The 15169-nt window shown below is 43.1% G+C and overlaps 1 protein-coding gene across 9 annotated transcripts in view; it reads right to left on the bottom strand.

Annotated features, from left to right (window-relative positions):
• Nucleotides 1-10084, bottom strand: part of ZNF407 (zinc finger protein 407) — a 565758-nt gene extending 555674 nt beyond the window's left edge. For all 9 annotated transcript variants that reach the window (XM_084850004.1, XM_084849996.1, XM_084849995.1 and 6 more), the window contains exon 1: nucleotides 7682-10084. The gene's annotated coding sequence lies outside the window, so the exon portion shown is untranslated. The remainder of the gene's footprint in view (nucleotides 1-7681) is intronic.
• Between the last annotated feature and the right edge of the window lie 5085 nt (nucleotides 10085-15169).

The raw sequence follows: 15169 nt of genomic DNA, 5'->3' as shown, positions 1-15169 counted from the left end.
TGTTACCAAACTGTCTTCTTCTATTTGGATCCTTTCAGCAGTGTTGCTAACTGCAGGGGCTGAGCGTGTACACGTAAGGCAAGTTCACTAAGCAAGCTTCAAATAAAAGTCTGAAGTGATGATACCTTACCCACCTTAGAATATTTATCATAATTACGAGCTACTTATCTGGTTGAATTAAAACACGAATGCACAACTATTAATGAACAAGTTTATAGAGTTTTTTTAAAGAAAACACACTGACCTCTGCTGCTCCTAATACTGGATATTATACACACCCTATGGACCCCAATACCCTCTCTTCTTTCACACAGAAAAAAAGTACCATCACCTACAACCTGTACTCATGTTGCCTTATTCAATCATTTATACAGGTAGAAATGAACGGGGGGGGGGGGTTACCCACTGACCCCAATCCCAACTTCCACACATTCAAATTTACCATTTGTGAACTTGAGCATGCTCCAGGAGAGAGCGCAGGACAGGAAGGCCTGGCGTGCTATGGTCCATGGGGTCACGAAGAGTCGGACACGACTGAACGACTGAACAACAACAACCCAGCCTACAGGCATACATCCAAACACACATAAATTCTTCTACTTGCTATCCAGGACCCTTCAACTTCCACCATGTTTTGGTGTAAACGCATAGACCCAGCATACATGATTTACTTGCATGTGCACAGGTTGGATGTAGTGCCAGCAGGTGTGATCCTGATCAGCACACACCACACATTCTTGTTCGTATATTAATGAAGCTGCAAACAAGGCGACGGATCAGCCTTCCCCCAATCATGCTGGCTGGAGATGGTGGGAGTTGTATCCAACACATCTGGAGGACACCAGTTGGAGAAGGCTGCTAGAGACACTTAATCCACTCTGGCAGTGATGAATTCATAAACAGTTCCTCCTCCTCAGTATCACCTTTTTGTTTAATAAATGTACTATAGCTAGTCTGAAGAAAAACTGATGGACACTGACCCAGGTCACATGTAACGGCCAACTATGGGTTGTTTAACCCATAGTTAAGCATGGCCACATGACAGCAAGTGAGCATGCTACTTCCCGTGCGCTCATCGCTTCTGCTTTCAATTAACAAAACAGAAATGCCCCATTTCTGGGTTGCTATCATGCCTTCCAAACCTAGAACTCTGGGTTGTTTAAGGATTAAAAACCCACAGTTAACCCAACAAAGTGGCGTTCCTGGGTTAATTGAAATTGGAAGCTATGAGCCCCAACAATTCCTGGGTTAAATACCCTAGGAGTTGTAGTTACATGTGAACCAGGGCCTCCTCTTTTCTTTGCATAGCAAGAATAGGAGAGAGAAAGAGGCCACCTGCTGCAGTTCTTAACCAAAACTAGGTCAAGAACCAGACTGAAATATATCTAGATAATTTAGGTGCCTATTACTATAAGGAAAATGAAGGCCCTCTCATTTCTGTATGTGCTGCATTCTCAGAATACTATCATAAACCTATTATCTACTTCACCCTGGTTAAAACACTGTGCTTTTCATTAAATCTAGATAGCCAAATTGTCCTTTTGTGCTTTAGAAGTTGTAAAAAGGGCATCTCAAATTCTAAGATAAGGATAGCTGGGACAATATTCATTAGAATCTGGGATATAAATTCAAGACAATGCCGCATAACATACTTAAGGAAAACTTTTCATTAGCTTATCAGCATTAAACCTCTAACTTGTAAATAATTTAGAATTATAAATGCAGACAAAAGGAGGAAAAGTCAATGCAAGGATTGTCCCTATTATCAAAATAAAATGCGGGTGGGGGAAAACCACAAGAAGCCTGGAAGATCTTGAAGACAATATATATTACATGTATTTCAAGAATATGCATCATTGAAACAGGGTATTGTGTTGAATCGCATCCAAAATATTAGTTTAGACATTCATCAGGATGCACATGTTAAACTAGCTGCATACATGTTTGTGCTACCCTCCGCTTATTTCCATGTAGGAAATAAATCATAAATAAACAACTCCCAAATAAACCTTTTGAACCAGTTTACTCTTCTTGAAGGTCCATCTTGCTAGCCATGTCATAATAATAATAACCACTATAATTCTAGCTCTAAATCAAAGCAGACAAATAACTTTCCATCAGCCAAATACAGTTGGATAGCATTCTCCAATGTCAGGTACATATTTGTGAATGGTGAATTTGTGGCAGAAAAGGTGCAAAATAACAACCACCTCCTTTCTTTCTAGATATCCTAAACAAATATGAGAGAAAATTCACAGAGATGCATTAGCCCAACATGTTAGCCTAATATACATCCCAGTAAATTAATGGAAAGCATTATTAAAACCAGAACATTTAAAAGTATAGAAGAACAAACCATGCTGAGGAAGAATCAGCAAGGCTTCTGAAAAGAAAATCCTGCCTAACCAACCTCTTGCAGTTCAGCAAGAGCATTAATGAGTGTGTAGTTCAGGTGTGCAGAACCTCTGCCACACAGGCCTAATCTGGCCTGATGGCCTCCCCAATCCAGCATGCAGAGCTTCCTTGGGTTCCTCCAGGGAGCAGGGCTTGGAGGCCAAGTCCCGCCCCCTAGAAAAATCTTCCTACAGGAGTCCTAACTGTTACCGCAGCCTGAGATTGGAGAGACCAGCAGGGGTTCCCCTGCACACTGCTCTCCCTCCCAACCAGGATGTGAACAGCGGGAGACTCGACTGGAGCTGGGAAAAGCTAGCTCTTTATGAAAACTTTTGATTAGTGTTTTCTGATTGTTCTTGAGTTTTGCTTTATCCTGGTGCTATGTGGAATTTACTCTTGTAGATGTGGAAGTGGCTGTTGTCTTTTTTACTGCCTTTGCATTTTACGATTGTATTCTTGGCCACAGGAAGCACCTGAGGGTAGATCTGAACAGGGAGTGGATTATTCCATACATTTCAAATAAGACAGTGTTTATTTATTTACTTATTTAAAATATTTCTTGGCCGTCTTTCAGGACAGAAGCCCTCCCATGGCGGCTCACAGCAATAAAACACATAAAAACAGTTAAAATATTAAAAGTGATAAAAACATAAAAACAATAAAAGCCAACAATAAAACCAGCAACAATGTTAACAGCATTAACCGTTTAAGGCTTTAAAGGTCAAAACCAGCACTTAGAATTGGGCTCGGAAATGCACCAGTAACCAGTGCAGCTGGCACAGCATAGGCGTTATGTGAGCAAATCACCTCACTCCCACCAATACTCAGGCAGCCGCATTTTGCACAAGCTGGAGTTTCTGAATTGTCTTTAAAGGCAGCCCCATGTATAGCGCATTACAGTAGTCCAGCCTGGATGTGACTAGTATGTGGATAACCGAGGCAAGGTCCATCCTCTCCAGATAGGGCTGCAGTTTGTGTACCAGCCTAAGCTGGTAAAAAGCATTCTTGGACACAGCAGCCACCTGGGCTTGCCCAGTTAGCTCAGAGTCCAGGACGACTCCCAGACTGCACACTTGGTCTTTCAGGGATGACAAGCTTTTTTGTGATGTGGCTGCAAAAAAGGCAAATGCTCTTTTGGGCTGCATTAACAGAAGCATAGCTTCCAAATCCCGGGAAGTACTAGTTCCCCTATACTCACCACTGGTTAGGCCTCATCTGGAGTACTGTGTCCAGTTCTGGGCACTGCACTTTAAGAAGGATGCAGGCAAGCTGGAGAGGGTTCAGAGGAGGGCAACAAAGATGATCAGGGGACCGGAAGCAAAGCCCTATGAAGACAGACTGAAAGAACTGGGCATGTTTAGCCTTGAGAAGAGAAGACTGAGGGGAGATATGATAGCACTCTTCAAGTACTTGAAAGGATGTCACAGAGAGGAAGGCCAGGATCTCTTCTCAATCACCCCAGAGTGCAGGACAAGGAAGAATGGGCTCAAGTTACAGGAAGCCAGATTCCGGCTGAACATCAGGAAAAACTTCCTGTTAAAGCAATACGACAGTGGAACCAATTACCTAGGGAGGTGGTGGGATCTCCCACACTGGAGGCATTCAAGACAAGGCTGGTCAGCCACCTGTCAGGGATGCTCTGACTTGGATTCCTGCATTGAGCAGGGGGTTGGACTCGATGGCCTTGCAGGACCCTTCCAACCCTACTATTCTATGAAAATGCAGTCTGAGTCTTTATTGTGCTCACAGGGATGTGACAAACTGACAGTACAATCACTTGCATATCTACTCAATGGGGACTACCTCCCACTTAAGTGTGTAACAGATTGCAGCCCGGGGAATACCCATCCACTCATCCCGTGCTTTTCCTTTGATCAGAACCATCTGAAGACTGATAGTGGTGGCTGCCTTACATTTCCTATGCTGGGACCTGGACAGTGAGAGTGCTGGTTCTGGACCTCTCAATTGCATTCGATACCATCAAGCATGGTATTCTTCTGGATCATCTGGTGGTGCCTGCTTTCTGAGGCTGACCTCACACAGGTAAACAAGGAGGTGGGGAGAAGAGAAGCCCAGATATGAAAAATCCAGTGGCCTCTCCAGCCCTGGCCTTGCTCCCATCAGTGTGCCTCCTCTATACAGGCTCTAGGGCCTATCTAGAGGTAAAAATGTAAAAAGGAGGATAGAGAGGTGAAAATCACCTCTGTCGCTCCTCCTGCCCTGCTGTCAGCAGCCTGGCAGGGCACAGGATACCTGGATACCTCTGAGATTAGAGACTTCCATCTAGCAAGTGTCAACCTGAAGGGACTGCACCCTAAGAGAACAACAGAGGACTGGCCAATGTAGAGAACAAACGAAAATATACTTAGCCCCATTGAACTCAATGAGACTTACTTTTGAGTAGACATGTATAGGACTGAACTGTTAATTGCCCATCTCTTCAAAATAAGACCTAGAGAACCCCCAAACAACAAAATTGATCTCCAACTAGGCAAGTATTTAACCCACTAAATACTGACGCATGTGTTCCTGAATGATGCAGTGCTACTGGGATGGTATTTTTCAAGCTACTCTTTTATCTAAATACAGATCAGTTTTCAATTTTAAAGAAATTTTACATTTCGGAAGCTTTCTTTCAGGACTGTCCACCCAGGAACAGGTCAAGACCAGCAGAATCTACAACAAATAGCCAACACAAAAGCCTGGCAAATTCATAGTTTGGTGATCAAGAGAACCCCAAGGACTCATACACTTCCCCCATCCTAATTAGTAATAATTATGATTGACTGTAACAACTGAAAAGCCATGAACATAATTATGGCTAACTATAGTTTGCTCCCAAACAGATTTAAACTGTGATTTAATCCTGATTTTAATCCAGATCTGAGAGTAAATTTATCGTTACTGGTAATAATATTTCCATGTGTTCAGATGTCACACTGAACCAGCTCTTCCTACAAAATGGGAGGGAGAAGGTGTGTGCGTGTGAGAGCTATTCCCAACTGTTTCATGGTAAACCCAGTCATGGTTTAGTAATGTAAAGCACCCTGCTTTGGACAGGACATTCTAAAAAGGCTTCCAATTTCCACAGCTGTAAATATATTTATTTTAAGTGAAGACCAGACCATAGTGGGACTGTCTTTATTTTTTTTTAGTTCAGTGACTAAATGTCTAAGGCCAGCACTATATCAGCGCACACCAGTATTCTGGAGCCTTAAAGTCTTTATTGATTGCATGTTATTTCAGTTCTATCTGCCCTTGTCCAGCCCACTTTGCAAAATTACTTCAGGCTTAAGTCAGTGTAGTAACCACGACTTCTAGATATCACAAAAAGACTGACAACTTCATCTCTAAAACAGAGTACAGCTTTGGATGCATAGTATGTTCTGAATCAGAAATGTGTCTTTCTCCATTCAGAAACGCACAGAATGGTGGCAACCCTTTCTGAAATCAGTGGTCACTGAACTATGCTTGAGATTAAAAATACAGACTATGTGCGGGAGAGGATACTTCCCACTACTGATCATAACTGCACCATCCAATTCCTGTGTTTTCAAATGCTACGCTACTGGGAGAGTCAAAAGTTTTAGATTTGTGGTTTGGCTCACAGTGCAGACATAAACTTGTTCCATATATTAGCAAAGCAGGAGATGTTGGATGGTATACTAGGCCAGCCTATATTTTTGTACTTCGTGTGTGTGTATGTGTGTGTGTGTGTGTATCCCAACCTGCTTTATATAACATCCAGCAGGACGAAGACCTCTGGAGAACTCAAAAGCTTGCCCACTTTGTGACATTTTGGTTACTCCTAATAAAGGGATTGTCCAATATAGATTGTGAGGTTTTTTTCTTACAGATCAGTATAGTTTACCTTTAATTTTGGGGGGGAGGGCTTGGAGAACACCAAATTTAGCCATTGGGGGTGGAATCTACAAGCAAAGGAAGATGACTTTCTATCACCTGAAAAGGGACTTTGCACTTGGAGGGTTACATTCCCTCCAACCGTCACGTAATATTACACAATTTCACTTTAGTTAACTGTTTACCTTGTATGCCACCCACAATTAATCTCTTAATTTATTTAAGTCATTATTGGGCTGCAGCACATGCCAGATGGTTTTTGAATATTCCAACCCATGGCTGGGGCTTGTCGTGTCATTCAAACCCAGGTGGCAGGGGTTGTGAGGATTAAACCCTCGCATAACTGTAGAACAGGCTGTGGGTTATGTGAGGGTTGTTTAACCCTCTCACTACCCTGGTTTGGACGTGACAAGCCACAGCTGAGGCTTGAATATTCAAAATGACTGTCCACACCACAGCCCTCTGCAGGGTATTTGATCATGCGAACTGGCCATGTCATGTTTCTCTTTGCTCACTGTCTACCCAGGAACCTCGGTGTTTTGCTTAAGGCTGGAGACAGATCTGAAAATTGCTAGGTTTTATGTTTTCTAATAAAAAGTATTGCCTTATTTTGGGTTTTTCCTAATGGACCAACATGGCTTGCTTTTTTTGTGCCACACTTTCAAATGAGTCCCTTGATTTACTTGCGAATAGCTATGAATAAATAAACCTCTGAGGGTACAGCAGTCAGCAATAAGGCCTTCACACAAAAAGGGCTTCCCAAGCAACACTCAATCGCCTAGAAAGTCCATAAAGCATTTGCTTTGGGGTTCAATGACCACAGGGCGCGTGCGCGCTCGTCGCTCGCGTATGGGGGATGGCCTGAAGGTACGTGTTATCACTCGCCCCCAAGACAAAAGCCGTGGCGCAAGCGCAGTCACAAGCCCCGAGCTACATTTTAAAACCGTATAAAAGTTGCGCGTGCGCACAGAACGTCTGCATCTCTCGTGAAAAAACTGCCACGGAAGACCCATGCGCAGTACTAACACAAGAAGCCATGCACCACAAATGGCTCCCGCATGCGCACTATGGACATCCCCCCTCCATAAAACTGTGTGAGAAGTCTTGTAGTATTAGCCAATCGCTATGTAACTCCATCTTCCCGCCTTCCACGCCCAACCATTCAGAAATCTCTTCAGAAGCATTAGGTCCGGCAACGGGTATTGATTGGCCAAAAGCGTAGTTCCTGACCTCCCGCCCACCACCGAGAGGAGGAAGGGGAAAAAAACGACGGCAGCACAGAGGCCCAAAAAGCCCTAGGGAAAGAGAAAAGGCCTGCTGAAAGTCAGGCGAAAACAAGCGCCCCCACGAACAAACGCCTATAACAGTCTTAAGCAGAAGCCTTCCTAAGAAGGGAGGCAACCGCCGACCGTTGGCTTTTACTCACCGGATGGGGGGAGCCGGCCTCCTCCGCTTGTGATGATCTTGGTCACAAGTGGCGTGCCGTAGATTCGCCGTAGTGCGTCACCGTCGGAACGTGATGCGCAACGTCGTGCGGGGGCGGGAAAACAGGAAACGTAATGATTGCGACCGCTGCAGAAGCGACATTGGCGGAGCGTGACCCCTTTGGCGAAACGGCCTTATCTGTGCCTCGAGCGCGAGGTGGCGATTTCTTCTCCCATGAGGCGCGCCGAGTATTGCCACGGGAGCCATATCTGTGCCTCTCGCCCTTTATGACGGGGCTCAGGAGCGTCCTGGAAGCCGCACCCTCTGTAGAGCCAAGATGCGAAGGGATGGGTTGTGGTTTTGAACTGATGTGGGAGAATTGCACTCTGCATGTGTTGAGAGGTGCATTTGTCTTTACTGTGACTACACGCGAAAACCTTGTCCTGGAATTCAGATCTGCCCACAGCCCCAGGCGTCCTCTAGTAATGTTGCTAGTGGGTTCAATCGCTGTATGATCTTCTGGCCTCCTGTTGCATCGTGTGTCAAAGCGAAAGCTCTGGACAGGAAATTCAGATATTTAAGCTTGAAATGCTCAAAACCTAAAATCATTTGGAGCAAGTACTACATTGAAAAATACTAGCTTTACTTGTTTACCTGCAGTTCAGTCTGGTATCTGCTTGAATTAAATGGGGCCTACTCCCCAGTAAATGTACCTAGGACTGCAGCCTTCATGGGGGGGGGGGGGTGTCTTGGTTCTCAGCGGTATCTTTTAAAAGAAAAAAATGGCCCATGAAATCTATCAGTAAAGGAGGGCTCAATGGGAAGACAATACAGTGAAAATTATGAGGATTTGTTTGCAAGCTTCAGTTTTAAAACCGAACCCAAAACTAGCAGTAATACACATCAGAAAGCCTTTGGAAGAGTAAAGTAGCTTTTGGAACCTCCCAGTGTGATAGTAACTACAGCACTGCAGCAATTTGAGAGAGAGAGATGGGCAGAGCAAATTTTGTTTGCTCTCCTTTGTGCTCCGGCCACCCTGCATTTTTGTCTAGACGGGCAAATTAGTCTAGGCATGGCTTCAGGGAGGGAGAGTGAAGGGCCAGGAGACCAAAGAGGAAGCTGCATAAAGCAGCTTCCATGATGTGATCCCCTACCCACCCCCAGGATCACCCCCTTTTCCCCATCTCCATGCTCCATTTCTGAGTGCAGAGACATAGCAGGCACGGCGAGAACCGTGCTGGCTACGAGAGGGCAGGGAGCGCAGTTTCTGGGAACCGAACAATCCTATGGCCCTCTAGACAGTGTCTAGTGGCCGTAGGATTGCTCCCTGCGTTTTATTTTTAGATAGCTTCTGTACTTTCACTGTCCTGCTCAAGATAATTGCCCATGCTGATTTACCTAGGGATCATATAGTGCAATCCTATACATGCTTATTCAGAAGTCTAAAATGTTCAGTGGAACTTGCTTCCAAGTAAATGAGCATGGGATTGCGCTGTAACTTTCCAAAATGCAAACAAATCTTATACACCTTTTATGCAAATATTTGAAAGTTCTTCAGGTAAGTGTTTATTAATAAAACTATAAGCCTCACAGAATCATGGAATAGTAGGGTTGGAAGGGGCCTACAAGACCATCAAGTCCAACCCCCTGCTCAATGCAGGAATCCAAGTCAAAGCATCCCTGCCAGATGGCTGTCCAGCCTTATTTGTAATGCCTCCAGTGTGGGAGAGCCCACCACCTCTCTAGGTATTTGGTTCCATTGTCATATTGCTCTTAACAGTCAGGAAGTTTCTCCTGATGTTCAGCCAGAATCTGGCTTCCTGTAAGTTGAGCCTAATATTTCATTTCCTGCATTCTGGGATGATCAAGAAGAGATCCTGGCCTTCCTCTCTGTGACAACCTTTCAAGTACTTGAAGAGCGCTATCATACCTCCCCTCAGTCTTCTCAAGGCTAAACATGCCCAGTTCTTTTAGTCTCTCCTCATAGGACTCATGGGAACGCATCATGAAAGCATATGCAACAATTTTAAAAATACCAACATCGCCCTTCCAAACAAACCTATCAAACAAGCAAATCGAATTTTAAAAAAACATACCTATGAAATAATCATTTTGCAATGGCCTATGGCTAAAAGCAATAAACATATAAGTATGAACTAATTAATGGTTCGTTTGCTGATTAGTAAGCTACATACAACGAATACATTCTTACGACATTTACTTATTTAGGGCACAATCCTGTGCATGTTTAGACAGAAAAAAATCCTGGAATGCTGCAAGTTGTAAGACTTCTTTCTGTCTAAACATGCACAGTTTTGTGCCCTTAAAATATTTTAATCCTGCTTTTTGGTTCAAAGACTCAAAAATAAAAAATATTTAGCTCACAACAAAAGCTAAAATCTGATTCTTTAAAAAAAAAACAATGAAAACTTGACAGAATAGAGAAGAGACATTAAAAAATGGGGAGGGAACTAACTGAAGGTGCAGTGGAGCAAAACGATCTTAACAGGTTTAAATGCCAATAATAAGGGGACCAACTGGAATTCTCAGCTGAAAGATTTTCAACCTATATGGTACTACAAAGAAAGTCTAGTGCCACATCCAAGCCAATTGGGCTTCTGATGGCAGCAAGACACAGAACAAGGTCTACAATCATGAATACAGCAGATAAGCCAGTTTATATGGAAGAAGGTGATCAAGTATCCTGGTCCCAAACCATTCCTCAGTTGCTTCCTTATGTAGAAGCTAGTTGCTGTATAAGGAGCTTGTTCACTGGGGGCAGCTAGCCCTGCTGCAGCTTCAGCCAGGTGAGGCAAACACTTAGATTTATAGAAACTAAACCTAGAAAAGAGCCCCTACAATGGCTGAGGGCAACATGCCAGTGATAGTGCGGCTGACAATGATGTGGTGGGGATGGGATTGAATGGTGAAATGAGCTCAGTTTAGATACTGATCGGGCTAAAATAATTCCTGGCTGACTAGAAAAACCTGGTCTTGTTAACCACTGTTGATGCCACTGCAAAGATGGACATGGAGCTTGGAGTCATCTTATTTGTATAAATCCCAGAAAAACTGAACTTGACCCACTCTCTGATAGAGGTGGCATCAAACCTTGGTGCAGACAGAGGCCCCCAGGCACTCTTGGGATTAGTTCTTTGAGTTACATTTAGCATTGATAGCAGTTCTGAGGGTGAATAGAGGCATGCTGAGAACTGGTTCATCCTATTACAGTGGATTGCCATTATATTCCAGAAGAATCCCACTTCAGTCTTGTACATTTAAGTCAGCTGAGTCCCATTGACACCAAAGTTCAAATTCCTTTTAAATGCTAACACAACAGCTAAAGCATGAGGTAGGTACATCACTTAGGAAGACTGGCTCTATGTGCTTTATGTAAATATATCACAATTTGGTTATATTATTAATGTTTTCCTGGTTGGATTGATAAGTATATATGCAGGCTAGATACACATATGGGTATGCTTTTGCATTACAATACACATTCAGTGAGAGGCATGTGATGTAGCCCCTGATTGTGCTACATAGTGTGGATGGGAATGCGAATCCACAACTGTTTTCTCAGGCTGCGTGTGTATTCTACATGGGTATATTTTGCCTGCTGATGCACTATTTCACTTCTTTTCTAAGTTACACGCTCTCATTTTAATGTGTGTAGTATGGAACTTACTCTCTAAACTGTAAAGAAGTGTGAAGCCAGCAGAGGGTGTACAGCGTTTATAAATACAGTATTACCTTCCCTTTCTCAGTGCTTGTGAGGCAACCCACCTCTCTATGACCTAGGCTTTCCAATATTCATAACTTCTTCTCTAAGAAGTGTGCTTAGTGTTGCAGTGGAAGACTTGCTGCCTCCTCCATAAGAAAAAAGGTTGTTGCACATTAACTTCTGTCAATAATATACAATATTAACAGCGCAATCCTATACATGTTCAATGGGGCTTATTCCCAGGTAATTGTGTATAGGATCGCAGCCTACTTTGCTCATTGTCTGGAAACCTGAACATGTGCTGAAGAATTCAGGAGTGCATCTGTCATCCTCACAGACCAGTTAATGCATATTCTTCCTTTGTTTCTCAAAAGAATGTGTACAGAACAACCAGCATTTTCTAATGAAAATATAGTTCTGGCTCAACAAAAGTAAAAGATAAAATTGTACTTCTTGTTTCTCAAACTAAATAATAAGCACAGGAGAACATATGGCAGCAACTGAGTTTATTGTTATAGTTAGCTACATATAAAAATAAAGGATTAGGATTTTAGGAGAGAAACCGTAAAGACGTGTGTAGCCAGCAGAGGGTGTACAGCTTTTATAAATGCAGTATTACTTTCCCTTTCTCGTTAGCGCTTGTGAGGCAACCCACCTCTCTATGACCTAGGCTTTCCAATGTTAATAACTATTTATACCCATTGTCTGCTCCATTAGTATCACTGCCACCACTCCCCAGTTTACCCTATTTCCCTGGCTGGGTCAGGGGTACCCTTGCTGTTTATAAATCTGAACACAGTAAACAGGAGCAAGGATAAGGCATTGTGCAGGAGGTCTGTGAAGAAAGAGTCTCAAAAATCACAATTCAGGATGCACTGAATATTCAAAATGAGGCTTATTCATAGGGGAAAAGGCAGGACTTACTAATGGAAAACAGTAAAAATAGAACAATTACTCAGGAACAAAAAAGTCACTACAATCCCTGGCTACGCTATAATTCTAAACCTGGGGTCATTTAGAGCAGCCTACCCTAACTTGGCACCTTCCAGATTCGTTGGACTACAACTGGGTTGCTGAGAGTGCTGGGAGTTGTAGTCCATCACAGGTTTGGAGATACTGATTTAGAGGGTAGTACAGTTATATATGATAGGTGCAGATAAAATCCACCACTTTGTCAGGTTAACTGCCTACTCCCTAAGTTCCAACTATCAAAATTTAAGCGCCAGTGAGGCTATGCCCCCTCCCCAACCCTGGTTTTATCATGGAGGAGGGGCCTCCCTCTTGATAGACAGCTCATCACTCCCAGTTGCTAAGCCAGACAGATGATTTTGTTACAGCACTCAATTTCAATTTCTTGTAAGCTGACTTTTCTTAAAAATGGGACTTTTATTTTCAAGTAAATGTGTTTAGGAATGTGATGTGTCATTTGCGAGTAACATATTTGTTTACAGAAGAGAGGTCTTACAGTTAGAACAGCTAGGAAAATTAAAAGGTCTTCACCTGGCACTGAAAAGAAAGACCTCAACATATGTGCCATGCAAGTTTCACTTGGATTAGATGAAAAGGAGAGAGAACTGGGTATCATCCATATATTCATGACACCTCAATCTATATCTCCAAATAGCTTCTCTCAGCAGTTTCATTTAGATGTTAAATAGCATGGGAGATAAAATAGAGCCGCACAGAATAACGGCCAAGGGGCCGAGCAATAATTCTCCAGCACCACCTTCTGGAATTGACTATCCAAGTAGGAGCAGAATGCAATGCAGTACCTCCAACCTAGACAATCTATCCAAGGGATGTCGTTAATAGTACTGAAAGCCATTCAGAGGTCCAACCAACATGATCACACTCCTCCTTTTTCTCTCTCAGCAAAGGTGGCCAAAGAAGTTTCTGTTCCCAAACCAGGCCTGAAGCCAGATTGAAATGGGACCTGATGGAGGTCTGGAAACCTCCATTAATTGAACTGTGACAACTCTGGGGTCTAAGTCATGCCAGATGTAAGCAACTGTATCTTCAAAGTGTCTCGTAACTGGGGGTTCCACCATATATCTCTCAAAGCCAGATTCCAACAGGCTTCTAACCACTTAAAAAAGCTCTGCTGATGGCTCTGAGAAGGTGCAATGGGGATGGAACGAATTATTTCTTTGCCACCATTTCCACCACAGATAATGATAGGCTTGATAATGAGCTAATATATACTGCAGGCACAGAGGGTCCAGTTGCTGGTATAGGCCTTACATTCTGCTCTATGATGGTAGAAGATGGCTGGTGCTCTCTCCTCCACAGTATTATGACTCTGGTGCTTTGCCTTAAAACTGCTCAACAAGATCAGCCTCGGATGGCCTTCTCTCTGTCCCATCAGCCAGGACAGCTAGGCTGGTGAGGATGAGGGAGAGGGCCTTCTCTGTGGTGGCCCCCACTCTGTGGAACTCCCTCCCTAGGGAACTCTGCCATGCCCCCTCTTTAATGAGCTTCCGCCATGCATTAAAAACATAGTTGTTCAGGCAGGTATTGGGGTGGGCTAGGGTAATTTTAGAAATGTGATGTTTTTAATGTTGAATTTTATTGTATAAACTGTTTTTATTGTTGTACATCGCCCAGAGTGGCTGGGTGACCAGCCAGATGGGCGATTAATAAATTTAATAAATAAATAAAACAAAGCCTCCCTGTCTGTATTCTCCTCAGGACCAAACTACATGTTACATTCAAGATGTTGCATGCAGGTGCTCTTCTACCAAGATTGCCAGGGCTGGGCTTTAAAACAGAGCTGAGGTAGAAGCATGGTGTCTCCCTTCCTCCTGGTGGTTCTGGACTTGCTGATAGCTGGTTGCTATCCTGGGAGACCCGTAGTTAGGTATGTTAAGGTATGATAGGCCAGGTAGCTTTATTATTTTGCTTGGGTGTGTGTTTACAAGATTCTATGTGTATGTTTAAGTAATTTGGCTTTGTACCTTTTTGTGCAACTTGCTATTTCCATTCTTCCCTTTCCCTCTACCCCTTTTTTCCCTTAATAAACGTTTATCCAATCTTTAGTTGGTGTGATTTTTTCCACATAACCTCAGTAATTTCAATGCCTCTTGGCCTAGGGGGATGGCTACTGGGTACTTTGGGGGACTTGAAGGCCTGGTTTGGCCAGTCCTACCTTGCAGGAGAGTTCAAATTAGTTCCAGAGCAGTTGTACTTTGCAGGAAGGTTGGAATTAGTCCCAGGAATCATTCACACCAGGCATTTTAGTCTTTTAGCTCTATTGTTTTAAATCTGTTATTGTATTTAAATTTCTGCATTGCTGCTAGGTTTTATTGTGGTTTGTACTTTCATATTGTGGTTTTAAGCTATTACATTTTATATTGTATCATATGGTGTATTTTAATTGTTGTGAATCACCCAGAGCATTTCGGCTTTTGGGCAGTATAGAAATATAATAAACTCCTCAGACCCCGACGCCAAAGAAGTCTGTGCTCTGGCCATCCCGCAAGGGTTTAACAAGTTACAACACAGGGTTACATTATTATTAAGGATTACTATATACTCAGGCACAGTTCAAAGGTTTTCACACCCATCTTTGACAGTTGCAAGTAATAAAACAAAAAGACAGTGCCTCACCATGGCAGTGAAATAAAGCAGTTATAGAATTTCCTCGTATTGCCATCTTTGTCCGCTGAATCAGCAAGCAAAGACTGATGTCTAGGAAACATTTGCCTTATAAGCCATTTCCCCTCATCATTGTCTCAGTTTCCACTGTTTTCGTTACTTTTTTACCTG

This window comes from Heloderma suspectum, chromosome 4, assembly GCF_057233095.1.
Source record: "Heloderma suspectum isolate Gila_16-S chromosome 4, 16-S_ref, whole genome shotgun sequence".
Taxonomy (NCBI): Eukaryota; Metazoa; Chordata; class Lepidosauria; order Squamata; family Helodermatidae; genus Heloderma; species Heloderma suspectum.
This window is presented reverse-complemented; position numbering and strand designations above follow the sequence as displayed.